General features: G+C 39.2%; 1 protein-coding gene and 2 non-coding genes across 9 annotated transcripts in view; 2 read left to right on the plus strand and 1 right to left on the minus strand.

Moving 5' to 3' along the window:
* PPP2R5E (protein phosphatase 2 regulatory subunit B'epsilon) overlaps window positions 1-12329 on the minus strand; it is a 170815-nt gene that overhangs the window by 102883 nt on the left and 55603 nt on the right. The gene's annotated exons all lie outside the window — the stretch shown is intronic.
* LOC112437030 (U6 spliceosomal RNA) lies at window positions 4497-4603 on the plus strand. Its single transcript, XR_003025703.1, has one exon. It is a non-coding gene; the product is annotated as a U6 spliceosomal RNA (small nuclear RNA).
* LOC112437109 (small Cajal body-specific RNA 20) lies at window positions 6006-6147 on the plus strand. Its single transcript, XR_003025771.1, has one exon. It is a non-coding gene; the product is annotated as a small Cajal body-specific RNA 20 (non-coding RNA).

Below are 12329 nucleotides of genomic sequence, written 5' to 3' on the forward strand. Positions count from 1 at the left end.
AGATTCCAGAGTTTTCCCATAAAGGTGAAAGTTGAAATCAAAGGAACAGATAAGCTCAATGACTGAGTAAGTGGAAAACTAAGAACAGAAGGTTAAAAATGGAACCATGCGGCAGCTAGAGACAAGCTAAAGAAAACTCAACAATGAGGCAGAAAACTCAGGATAGGAAGGGACAGAGAACCAAGATGATGAAGTGCCCGCAAAAACAAGAAGTAAAGCTCTGAGACATTTCCCAGTGCTAACAGTGTACAAAAGATATACAAGAGTAAAACCTTCCGTAATTTTAAAGAAATGCCTCTAAATGCTAATGAAACAACCAAAACAGCTCTCTAGGAAGTCTGAGAAATGTCTGATGCAATCAGACTCAAGAGGCTGAGACAGGGCTAATTGTAATTTGGTTTTGGTGTGGATTTTATTAAATGAAGAAGAGTAACAGGAAAAGGGGATGACATGGAGAGAGAAAATCAAGTCTCTTAAAGTTTTTAGAAACTTGGGAGTTTTAACCCACATGCATTTGACTTTAACATTAAATTCTAATGAGTGATGTCAGAAAAATTGCAATAGAAAAGCCAAGGTGAAAAGAAAATAGTGAAAGGTAAAGAGAAGGAACCTGGATTTAATTCCGGATTCAGTAAAGAAATGATTCTTTAATACTGTCATGAACAGTATTAAAGTTGGAGTGAGCACATGGTTTGTATTATTAAAACCTGAGGGAGAGACATTCATATGATTTGTATTGTTAAAAAGATCACTCTGGTCACAATGAGTTGAATGAATGGAAAAGAGGCAAGATAAGAAACAGGGACACCAGTTAGGAGACTACAGCTACACAGGAGGCAACTGTTACAGAATCGTGGTAAGGACTGGAGACAAAGTGGACAAATTAGAGATAATTTACTGGAAGAAGAATTGGTAGAATCAATTGTGCTTGCTGACAGAAACTACTCTGGGGGGAGAATACAGAGGTGAAAAGTGACTAACGGACAGAGAGGGATCAAAGGTGACTCTTGGCACTTGCCCCACTTCTCCACGTTCAGTGGGTGGGAGCCGGGTTGTCTGGTTTGAGCACCTGGGCGAACAGAGGAGTCAGCAAGTAAAAGAGGGAAGAAATAGTTTGGTGGGGGAAATCAAGTGTTACACTGACAATGTGTTACATTAGAGATGTTTATAAGACATATACATGGAAATGTATTGTATATATAAGACCAAAGTCTGAAAAGAGTGAGGTGGAGATAGAAATGTGGGCACCTCAGCTGGGCGCAGTGGTGTGCTCCTATAATCCCAGCTACTCGGGAGGCTGAGATGGGAGGATGGCTTGAGCCCAGGGAGGTCGAGGCCGCAGTGAACCACAACTGCACCACTGTACTCCAGCCTGGGCAATAGAGTGATACCCCATCTCAGAAAAAAAAAAAAAAAAAAAAAGAAGAAGAAAAGCAAAAGAAATGTCATATTTGGGGGAAAAAAAGGAAGAAAAGAAATGTGGACACCAACAACATATAAATGGTAATATATAAGTGGTCTTAAAGCCAATAGGCTGGATGAACTCACCTACGGCAAGAGTGCAGAAAGTGAAGCAGAAGGAGCTCTGAAGAAACCCAACACTTACAAGTTGAGTAGAGGAGGAAGAGCCAGCTAAGAGAATGAGAAGAAACAGCCAGAGGCAAAAGGAAAACCTGAGCAGGGTCACAGAAGCCAAAGAAGAGTATGTTTCTACAAGGAAAATGTGGACAAGTGTCCAACGTTGCTGAGAGACATGTGACATGCAGGTGGCCCTGACAAGAGTAATTTCAGTGAAGCGATGATCAAGGCAGATCAACCCACACCTCACCCTCCCTGCCCTATCAACATGGCTTATCACTTCTTTGCTTCTTTTTCTTGGGTCTTTCAGCATCTATTCCTGCCTTCGTCAACTCTTTATCAAATTCAAACTTCCCTAGAGAAAGGTTCTGCTGGAACAGCATTTCACTCTCTTCTCTGTTGGGTAGAAGCTCTGGGCCACATTATATCTTGCCTATAGATGGGATGATCTTGGGTCACGGAGTCACCCAATCCGTCACGTGAAACCAGAACACACGTACCACATGACATCCATTAGAAGGGGGTGTCTGGATATAAAGGGGCAGTCTAAGTCCTGGCCTGTTTCCAACACACTTTACAAATACTTAAATCAAAGACCAATGAACACTTTTAGTGATGAAAGTCTAAGGAAGCTTATAAATTCTAGGCAGTTTACTTTTTCTTAACTTGGGATGGGTATCCAGATGTTCAATATATCACTGTTTTTTTATATATTACAATTAGTTTACAAAAATTATTTATAATCTTTCATTTAGATAATACATTGAAGACTGACAATTTTTAGAGGAAAAACTACAAAGGCAAAGAAGAACTGTTTATAGGTATGAAGTCACAACATTTAACACACTTAATGATTTACAGAAAAACACTGCCTAGAAGTGGCTTTTAAAACTTTTATGATAAAATATTAAAAAACATAAGAAAAGATAGTTTTTTTAAATAGCATGCATTCATGCCCTATTAAAAAGAAGGAAAAAGTTTCCATCCAAAAATATTCAGGCCCTGTAATTTTAACCCACAGGAAAGCCAAGCTAAAATGAAAAAACATTCAAAGGGAAGTTTACAGTGGAAACTCTGACAAATGCTTAACTACAGTGTCATGAACAGCACTGCTATTGTATGCATGTCTATATATTCAAACATGAATACATACATTCTTCATTTCAATTCATGGCCATAAAAATAGAGGATTATGATACTTAAATCTTCTATCTGTCATTGATAAACCTAAACGACAACAAAAACAGTAAAAGCATTAACACAAGCTGGAGTCAGAATATTCCACAAACAATGCCCTCACATTTGAAAGTAGGAAGAATGCTAACTTAAACCTGTATAATGCTCGAGTTTTTCAAGCTTTCTCAAAATGTATTATTTCTTCTTCTTTTTCCCCCCCTTTTGCTTTTTGTTGTTGTTGTTGTTCTCATGGAAGGCACAACACTGGATCAAAATGAGTTATTTCATTTAACGATCCTACCAACCCAGTGAGCTAAGCTGGCTAGGTTTGATACTCACTTTGCAATTGAAAAACCCAAATTCACCAAAGATAAATGCTTTGCTCAAAAGTATATTTCAGTAACAGAGATTATATTCAAGTACATATCTTATAGGCTACAAAAAGACCACTCCTCCTTCCGCTAAAGTTTATATTATTAATAACATATCCTTTAATAAGGAGGCTTCAAATCCCTGCTGAATCAGTTCAAATATCACATACCATACTCTGACTTCTAAATCAGACTCTACTGTCCACCCAACTAATAGTTTTATTAATCAATCAATGATTAGTAGTTTTTAGGCATTCAATGCCCTACTATATGGATGTATTACCAGCACAGAGAACCCTATACTGCTGGTGGTCACTGTTCTTCTATCCTTAGATTTTTAAGGCCTTTAGATCCATTAACAATTAGTAATCATAAAATCATCTATAAATTACTTATTCATGACATTCACAGATAGGATCATATATTTAACACAAACTTAACTGAATAAGAAGCTACTTTATTATACCTGACTAGTGTCCACTAACAGCTGAAAACTAAGAACAAGAGGAAGCACTTAGACTGTAGAGTAGTAGAGTCTGTTTTATGACTTTACTACAAACGTACACACACACAAAATATGAATCCAATACATCTCCATTTCTAAATGGTGATTTACAAGGACCAAATCTCCACACCTCCCATTTAATTAATGGGCTGTTCTCAGGAGTAGGCTTATAAAGGCCACAATACCTACTAAATATTTGGATTACAGCCATAGAGTATCAGCATCTGCACCATTTCGTAAAAAAAGAAAACCATTCTCATTAAAAAATTAAGACAGCATATAATACTACTACTACACCTACTACACATCTGCCTCGGCCAAACTCAATAGACCATCTAAAAGCAAATGTGCAATGTAGTAATATTAAATAATATAAATAACCACCATTTATTGAGTACTCAATACATTCCAGGAACTGCCAACCTGCTTTAATGATAACAACAACAAAAATTGCAGCTAACATTTATTGATCCTTGATAGTCAGCCAGGCAATGTTCTATGTGGTTTACAGAAATTATTTCACAACATCACACATTACAAATGGAGAATCCAAGATACATAGAGACTAAGTATTTCACCCAAGGTCATATTGGCAATTAAAAGAGGGGAGGGGAGGAGAGAAAAAAAGCAGTAATGGAGAAAGGAGATGGGAAGGAGAGGAGAAGAGGGAATAAGAAAAAAAGGGAAAAACAAATTAGATATACTGCCTATAAAACTTAATTGCCAAATAAATGCAAATACTCATTTTAAGGAAGGTCCTTAAACCTTTTCAAAGAAAAGTATAAGGCAGCCATAAGGTTAAGGGTCTCTTATCTATACAATACAGGATCTTACTGAAAAAGCTCTTAATAAAAATGTACACTGAAGTGCTATCACTTCAGCAGCATATATACTAAAACTGGAATGATACAGAGAAGATTAGCATGACCTCTTTTAAGAGAAAAAAATTTAAATATATATATATAAAATTTTTAAATGTATACTGAAACTACAAATCCAAAAATCCACATGAGAGAAACAATGAAGTCCAATTGATATTGCTCTTACACAAAACATGGACAAACAATTCAGCTTGGAGATCGTTCAAATATTCACTTGAGGCTGCTTTTCTACTTCAAATGGGGAAATAAAAATGACATAGCTTAGCTTCAGTTAATACTTGGTCACCTGCTGAAACTACATATAAGAAACCAAAGAAGGGCAAATTGAATAAAGGTTTTTATGATGTGGATATCTATCCTGTAGAACTGAAAACAGACTATTTTCAAATGACTTGGGACACATTGAATGACAACTTGTGGTCCTCTGCAACCTAACATCTGGCCTCTTTTTGAGAATGGTGAAACTGAAACCCAGAGGTCTCAATGAAACTTTTGGTTTCACAATTACTCAGGATCTCAAAGAGCTTTTTAAAAATATGGATTATATCTACCAATATTTACCACATTAAAATTAAAAATGGGAAAATTTTTAATATTTATTAATTCATTTCAATACAATTGTAAATATTTTTTAAACTACTTTAAACCACATTTTCCTCAAAAAAATGAGTGAGAAAAGTGGCACCATTTTACACTTTTATACATCTCTTTAACATCTGGCTTAATAGAAAGCAATTGGATTCTCAAAACCCACTTTTGCTTCAATTTCCTGCAACAGTACAGGTAATGCAGATTCTGGAAAACACGGTATACTCATGAGAGAGGGAAAAACATATAATGTCTTAAGTATTACTATAAAATTAGTTTTGACCTCACAGACCCCTGAAAAGGTCTCAGGAACCTTTGGGGATCCCCAAAGCATGCTCTGAGAACCACTAATCTAGGATATGAAGTACACACTGAGAAACCATGAGAACCTGGCTCCAATGCTGACTTACCCTGAGAGGAGATTAAGTCACTTAACTTCTCTAGATGCCAATCTCCTTCTCAATAAAGAAATCATTGGCCGGGTACGGTGGCTCATGCCTGTAATCCCAGCACTTTGGGAGCCTGAGGCAGGCAGATCACTTGAGGCCAGGAGTTCGAGACCAGCCTGGCCAATATGGCGAAACCCCAACTTGTACTAAAAATGCAAAAAAAAATTAGCCAGGTATGGTGGTGGACGCCTGTAGTCCCAGCTACTCAGGAGTCTGAGGCATGAGAAATGCTTGAACCCAGGAGAAGGAGGTTGCAGTGAGCTGAGATCATGCCACTGCACTCCACCATGGGCGACAGAGTGAGACTGTTTCAAAAAAAGAAAGAAAGAAAAAAATCATTAAGAACAATACCTATCTCCAGTCTGTTATTCCCAGATTTCATAATAAAGATGAAAACACACAGAGATACACTCTGAGCTCTCTGGAAGATTAACTTCTACATAAAGTCAACTTCCAGGGCCTCTCTCCCATGGTGCTGTGGGCGGGGGAGGAGGGGTGCTTTTCTCCTCAGCGAAGACTGGAGGCAGACATCACCCCTCAAGGATCATCCTCAGAAGTGCCACGTGCTGGGCAGCCTTGTTTTTCTACCTCACACATTTACAGTAAAAAAATAAATAAATAAAGCCAACTTCTCAGGTACTATTCAGGTGAAAGCTTCACCTGTCTGTCCCTAAATATTCTAGCTCCGTTCACTTGGCACCTTGCTAAATAAACTGACTGGTTTGTTTGTCTACACTTAGAACAGACACTGAACAAAACATAACTTAAGTCTTTAGTACAATAAAGGTAAGAAGTGGCTGCCTGTTTAACTCAGTCTATGTAGCACCTAACACCATACTGACAACAAACTAAAATTCTTTTCAACAAATCTTAACTGAAAAGGATGATCTCTGAGAATGGGAGAACCTAAAAAAAAATTCTCACTGAATCCCAGTTAGTGAAATGAAACTGATGGAGAGGGAAGAACTAATATATGCAATAAAAGATTAGGTTAAACCATATGCAAGTGCCAGTTTTATACATCAAGATGGTCAAATATTGGAAATTCCATCTGGTTCAACCTAAAAGAATGCCTTATTTTGTTAACACTCAGACTAACAGTGTTAAGTCACCAAAGGTCGCTACTCAAATTTGAATGCGTACATAGTAAAACTTTCCACAAAGAATTTTTGCTTTGTTTTTCCTTTTTGTAATATAAATATTAAAATATACTCAAAAGTAGAAAGGACAGTATAATAAACCTTCACATACTCATCACCCAGGATCAACAATTAGCAACCTTTTACCAATCTTACTCCACAGATAATTTTAAGGAAATTCATTTCCACAGCCTCAATTTTCTTTTTCTTAAGAGTTGGGGTCTCGGCCAGGTGTGGTGGCTCATGCCTGTAATCCCAGCACTTTGGGAGGCCAAGGAGGGTAGATCATGGGAGGCCAGGAGTTCGGGACCAGCCTGGCCAACATGGTGAAACCCTGTCTCTACTAAAAATACAAAAATTAGCCAGGTGTGTTGGTGTGCCTGTAATCCCAGCTACTCGGGAGGCTGAGGTGGGAGAATTGCTTGAATCTGGGAGGCAGAGGCTGCAGTGAACCGAGATCACACCACTGCACTCCAGTCTAGGCAACAGAGCGAGACCCTGTCTCAAAAAAAACAGTTGGGGTCTCACTCTGTTACCCAGGCTGAAGTGCAGTAGAGTGATCATAGTTCAATGCAGCCTCCAACTCCTGAGCTCAAGGAAACCTCCCACCTCAACCTCCCAAGAAGCTGGGACTACAGGCACAAGCCACCATGCCCTGCTATTTTTTCAATTTTTGGTAGACATAGGGACTCACTTTCTTGCACAGGCTGGTCTCGAACTCCTAGTCTCAAGCGATCCTCCTTTCTCAGCCTCTCAAAGTGCCGGGATTACAGGTATGAGCCACTGTGCCTGGCCAGACTCCATTTTTTTATGTATTTCATCCTAAAACCACCAGCCTGAAATCTTGTCTGCAATGGCACTGCAAATTCTTCTTTTTCAGCTTCCCTTTCAAAATCTTCCTTCTCTCACATTAAAAGGAGAAACACACCTGCTCACTGATCCCAAACCTTAGCACAGCTCACTTCCCTCCCTGTCACCAAACAAAGGGTCGGTTTGAGTGTTAAGAAAATAGCAACTGGAAAACAAATTCTTTTGCAAATCTAGTAGTTTATCTGCTTTCAACAATACTGAAGGAGGATCTAACCAATTGTCATCAAAAATAATTTTTGGTGGTAGATTGATTTTTGACACATAACTCAGAAACAGTTCAAGGGACTGAGTGATGCTGCAATAACAGAACACTTCCCATTCCTATCTCTTATTTATATAATTAGGATTTGTCAGTGCTCTATCACAATAAAAAAGAAAAGTATGAAATAGAATTGGCCAGGTGTGGTGGCTCACACCTGTAATCCCAACACTTTGGGAGGTCGAGGCGGGTGAATCACCTGAGGTCAGGAGTTCGAGACCAGCTGGCCAACATGCTGAAACTCCATCTCTACTTAAAATTTAAAAATTAGCTGGGCGTGGTAGCGTGCACCTGTAATCCCAGCTACTAGGGAGGGTGAGGCAGGGGAATTGCTTGAATCCAGGGGGCGGAGGTTGCAGTGAGCCGAGATCGCACCACTGCACTCCAGCCTGGGCGATAGAGCAAGACTCCATCTCAAAAAAAAAAAAAAAAAAAAAAATTGATGCTAAATCCCCATTCTGGCAATAATCAATATTCACCCATGTATGAAGAGCTCATTTATTTAATTTTAAAAAAGCACAGTCCTATGCATTTCATTGAGATACATTTCCAATAACTATTTAATATTTTTAACAATCATTTATCAAAATGTAATACCTTTATATTAGTTTGAATTATGTGATAATGGCAATGACAAATTCTGTTTACTTCTGAATTGAATTAACACAGCCTCAAGGTCACAAGACATTTTAACTTTCCTTATTTTAAAATGATATATTTTTAAAGTATGAGAAGTATGAGAGGGTTATCGGTTAATAAGACTTTCGAGTCTAAAAATATTTTTTATTCTGACAAAATTCTGGAGTGAGTACAATGGAAATACAACTTCAACAAACAGTTAAAGAATTCATTCAATTTTTAAGAAGATGATGGTAGGAAACAAATTGCTGTCCACCAGTACCATTAAATACATATATAAAAGTAATGCAACAGTTTAATTATTAAATGTCAACATTTTAAAATATCCTAGAAATTACACGTTATGCAACTATGTAAACAAGTAGGAAAAAAACTTTTCAGAATCAATACAAAAAATACATTGTTTTACAAAATTCTTTCAAGCCTATATGAGCAAAAATGTTTGAAAACTGTTGGCATGGAGGCCGAGCACAGTGACTCATGTCTGTAATCCCAGCACTTTGAGAGGCTGAGGTGGGCAGATCACCTGAGGTCAGGAGTTCGAGCCTGGCCAACATGGTGAAACCCCGTCTCTACTAAAAATACAAAATTAGCCGGGCATGGTGGCGCGTGCTTGTAATCTCAGCTACTCAGGAGGCTGAGGCACAAGAACTGCTTGAACCCAGGAGGCAGAGGTTGCAGTGAGCCAAGATCGCACCACTGCATTCCAGCCTGGGTGACAGAGTGGGACTCCGTCTTGGAAAACAACAACAACAAAAAAAAACTGTTGCCATGAGTCACGCGTGATTTTAGCCTCTATTTAGATGGTATTCTGAAAACATGACCTTTGGTGAAATCTTTATTTATTTAGTTGTTGGGGTTTGGTTTACGCAAGAAAGGGGGGTAATATGAGAAGGCATGAAACACATCTGGCTGACTCCGACATCTGAAACTAACAAATACAGTAAACCAGACTGTTAACAAAACATTTTATCTGAATGCACAAAAATCTTAAAAAGTGTTTAATTATATTTACTTTTAAGTACCAAAACAAGGCATAGTCAGACAGCCCCTAGAAAATCTAACAGAATAAACTGTTCATCATCAGTTTAATTTACCCAAGGCCTACTGTGAGCTGGGCCCTCAACATACAAGTACACATTCCTTCAACAAATAATTTTGAGCATTTTCTAGGGCTCAGACACTGTTCTAGGTACTGACAATACCGCAGTGAACAAAAGTGACAAAGATTTCTGTCCTGCTGGAGTTTACACTCTAGCAGGATGCACAGATAATAAACATTAGAAATAAGAACATAATATAGGCCAGGCCCAGTGGCTCACACCCGTCATCGTAGGACTTTGGGAAGCTGAGGCAGGCAGATTGCTTGAGCCCAGGAGTTCAAGACCAGCCTGGGCAACATAGCAAGATCTCATCTGTACTTTAAAAATATAAATAAAAATTTTTTTAAAAAATCATACAGTATGTTGAAAACAGACAAGTGCAAGAGAAAAAATAAGCAGAGCAAGGAAAGGAACATGGGGAGGGGGGGTCACAGTTTTAAACAGAATGCACTCGCAGACATAAAGAAGATAGATATTTGCCTAATTATGACATCAGTGTGGTAAGTACTATAGGAGATTAAGGCTGTCAGTGGGAATGAGGAGGAGATACCTAGTTCTCCCTCAAAGAAGTAGTGATATCTGAGCCAACTCTTGAGAGAGCAAAAAGAAGTTGGCCAGAATCACAAGAGGAAGAAGGGCTCTCCCAGCCAAGAGAATAAATAGCCCGTGCAGAAAGGGCACAGAGAGGTGCACGTACACAGCGCATTCACGGCAGGCAGCTCCCCGTGAACTGGGAGGAGGAAAGAGGGCGCCACTAGAGAAAAGCTGGGCAGGTTCAGATCCGAGAGCTTCCATTTTCTGCTGTGGGGTCCAAGGGAGCACACTACCAGCTCCTGCAGGCAGCTCCATGAAAGGTGGGTCCACAGGGGCCACGCTAGAGACAGAGACATATTGACATTCCCACAATAGGAAGAAAGGAAAGAGCAGAGCCGAGATGGGGGAAGGAGAGAGCAGCACAGACTCAAAAAGCTCCCGAGGCCAGGCATGGTGGTTCACACCTGTAATCCCAGCACTTTGGGAGGCCAAGGCGGGTGGATCACGAGGTCAGGAGTTCGACACCAGCCTGGCCAATATGGTAAAACCCTGTCTCTACTAAAAATACAAAAAGTAGACGGGACTGGTGGCGCGCGCCTATAGTCCCAGCTACTCAGGGGGGCTGAGGCAGGAGAATCGCTTGAACTGGTGAGGCGGAGGTTGCAGTAAGCCGAGATCACACCACTGCACTCCGGCCTGGTGACAGAGTGAGACTCCACCAAAAAAAAAAAAACTCCCAAGGAGTTAGAAGCAGAAAGATAAAGGGCCCAAAGCAATGAAGCTCAGGCCACAACAGAGATGATGGGGCCACTCCCTAAAGGCAGGAAACCTGTGAAAGGGACCGGACCAAGGAGTAGCTGGAAATACAAGTCTGGACTGGAGAAAATTCTAGCCTGGAGATACAGACTAAAAAGCCTGAGAGGGGAAACTGAAGGCATCAGAATGGATATGATCGATCTCTTTCTTTCTCTTTCTCTCTCTCTCTGACACACACACACACACACACACACACACACACGAATCGTATCAAGTGTAAAGAAGAACACCAAGGACTTCTAAGCATTTCCTTTTTCAGAATGAACTTGCTCACATGAACACTATTATTAGTATTTTTTTCATCTGTCTTAAGCATACACTCTGTCAAACACCCACAAATATTCAAAAGCAAAAAAGGCAACTTCTTAAGAATGAGGCAATGACAAGAACGAGGCTATTACAGATAACTTTTGGAACCACAAGAAACAAAATTATAATTCAAACCAAAGAGAAGTATTCTGAACCTACTGAAAAAATTGGGAAGGCCAGACACAGTAAGTTCTAAGTCTAGGCCAAGTATATTTTCAAAGTCCTTCACACTTTCCTTAAGCTAGCAAAAGATATGGAGAGGTTTAAAAACACTATCAGGGCACCACAAAGTTTGATTTTTATGGCCTAATATTTTAGTAATTCACAATAAAAACACATAAGCCAATAGTATCTTTTAAATTTACAGGAATCTTAAGCAGCAAAGAACTACCCACAAAAAACAAGTTTGCTCATCTTTCCTGAGAGGTTGCACTTTCAACAATACTTCTGTATTAAGGAACAATGCAACAGCACTCTTATTTTAAAATTAAATAGTTTTTCAGCACTTTAAGAAAAGAAAAATAAACACCTCTGAAGCAATTAATATATTCAAATTCAACAGTCATTTCTTTCAACAGCTTTTTTACTTGTATTGTTTTCACAAAAGTAAATGTTCTATCCAAAAGAAACATCAATTTCTTTTACAGAATTTTAGCCTGTTATCTAATTCACAAAAGAACTGGTACTGCTATACTCATTAAAAAAAAAAAAAAACATACTGGCAACAATATGAATTAAGATATGTGAATACCCTCTTCCATTTTATTTTATTTTATGTATTTTAGAGACAGAGGTCTCACTATGTTGCTCAAGCAGGTCTCGAACTCTTGGCCTTAAGCAATTTTCCTGCCTCAGCCTCCAGAGTAACTGGGACTACAGGCACTAAGCCATGGTTTGTTTTTTTTTGTTCGTTTTTTGGGGGGTTTTTTTGAGACGGAGTTTCACTCTTCTTGCCCAGGCTGGAGTGCAACAGCACGATCTCGGCTCACCACAACCTCTGCCTCCCAGGTTCAAGCGATTTTCCTGCCTCGGCCTCCCGAGTAGCTGGGATTACAGGCATGTGCCACCACGTCCGGCTAATTTTGTATTTTTAGTAGAGACGGGGTTTCTCC

The sequence above is a fragment of the Pan paniscus genome, chromosome 15, assembly GCF_029289425.2.
Source record: "Pan paniscus chromosome 15, NHGRI_mPanPan1-v2.0_pri, whole genome shotgun sequence".
NCBI lineage: Eukaryota > Metazoa > Chordata > Mammalia > Primates > Hominidae > Pan > Pan paniscus.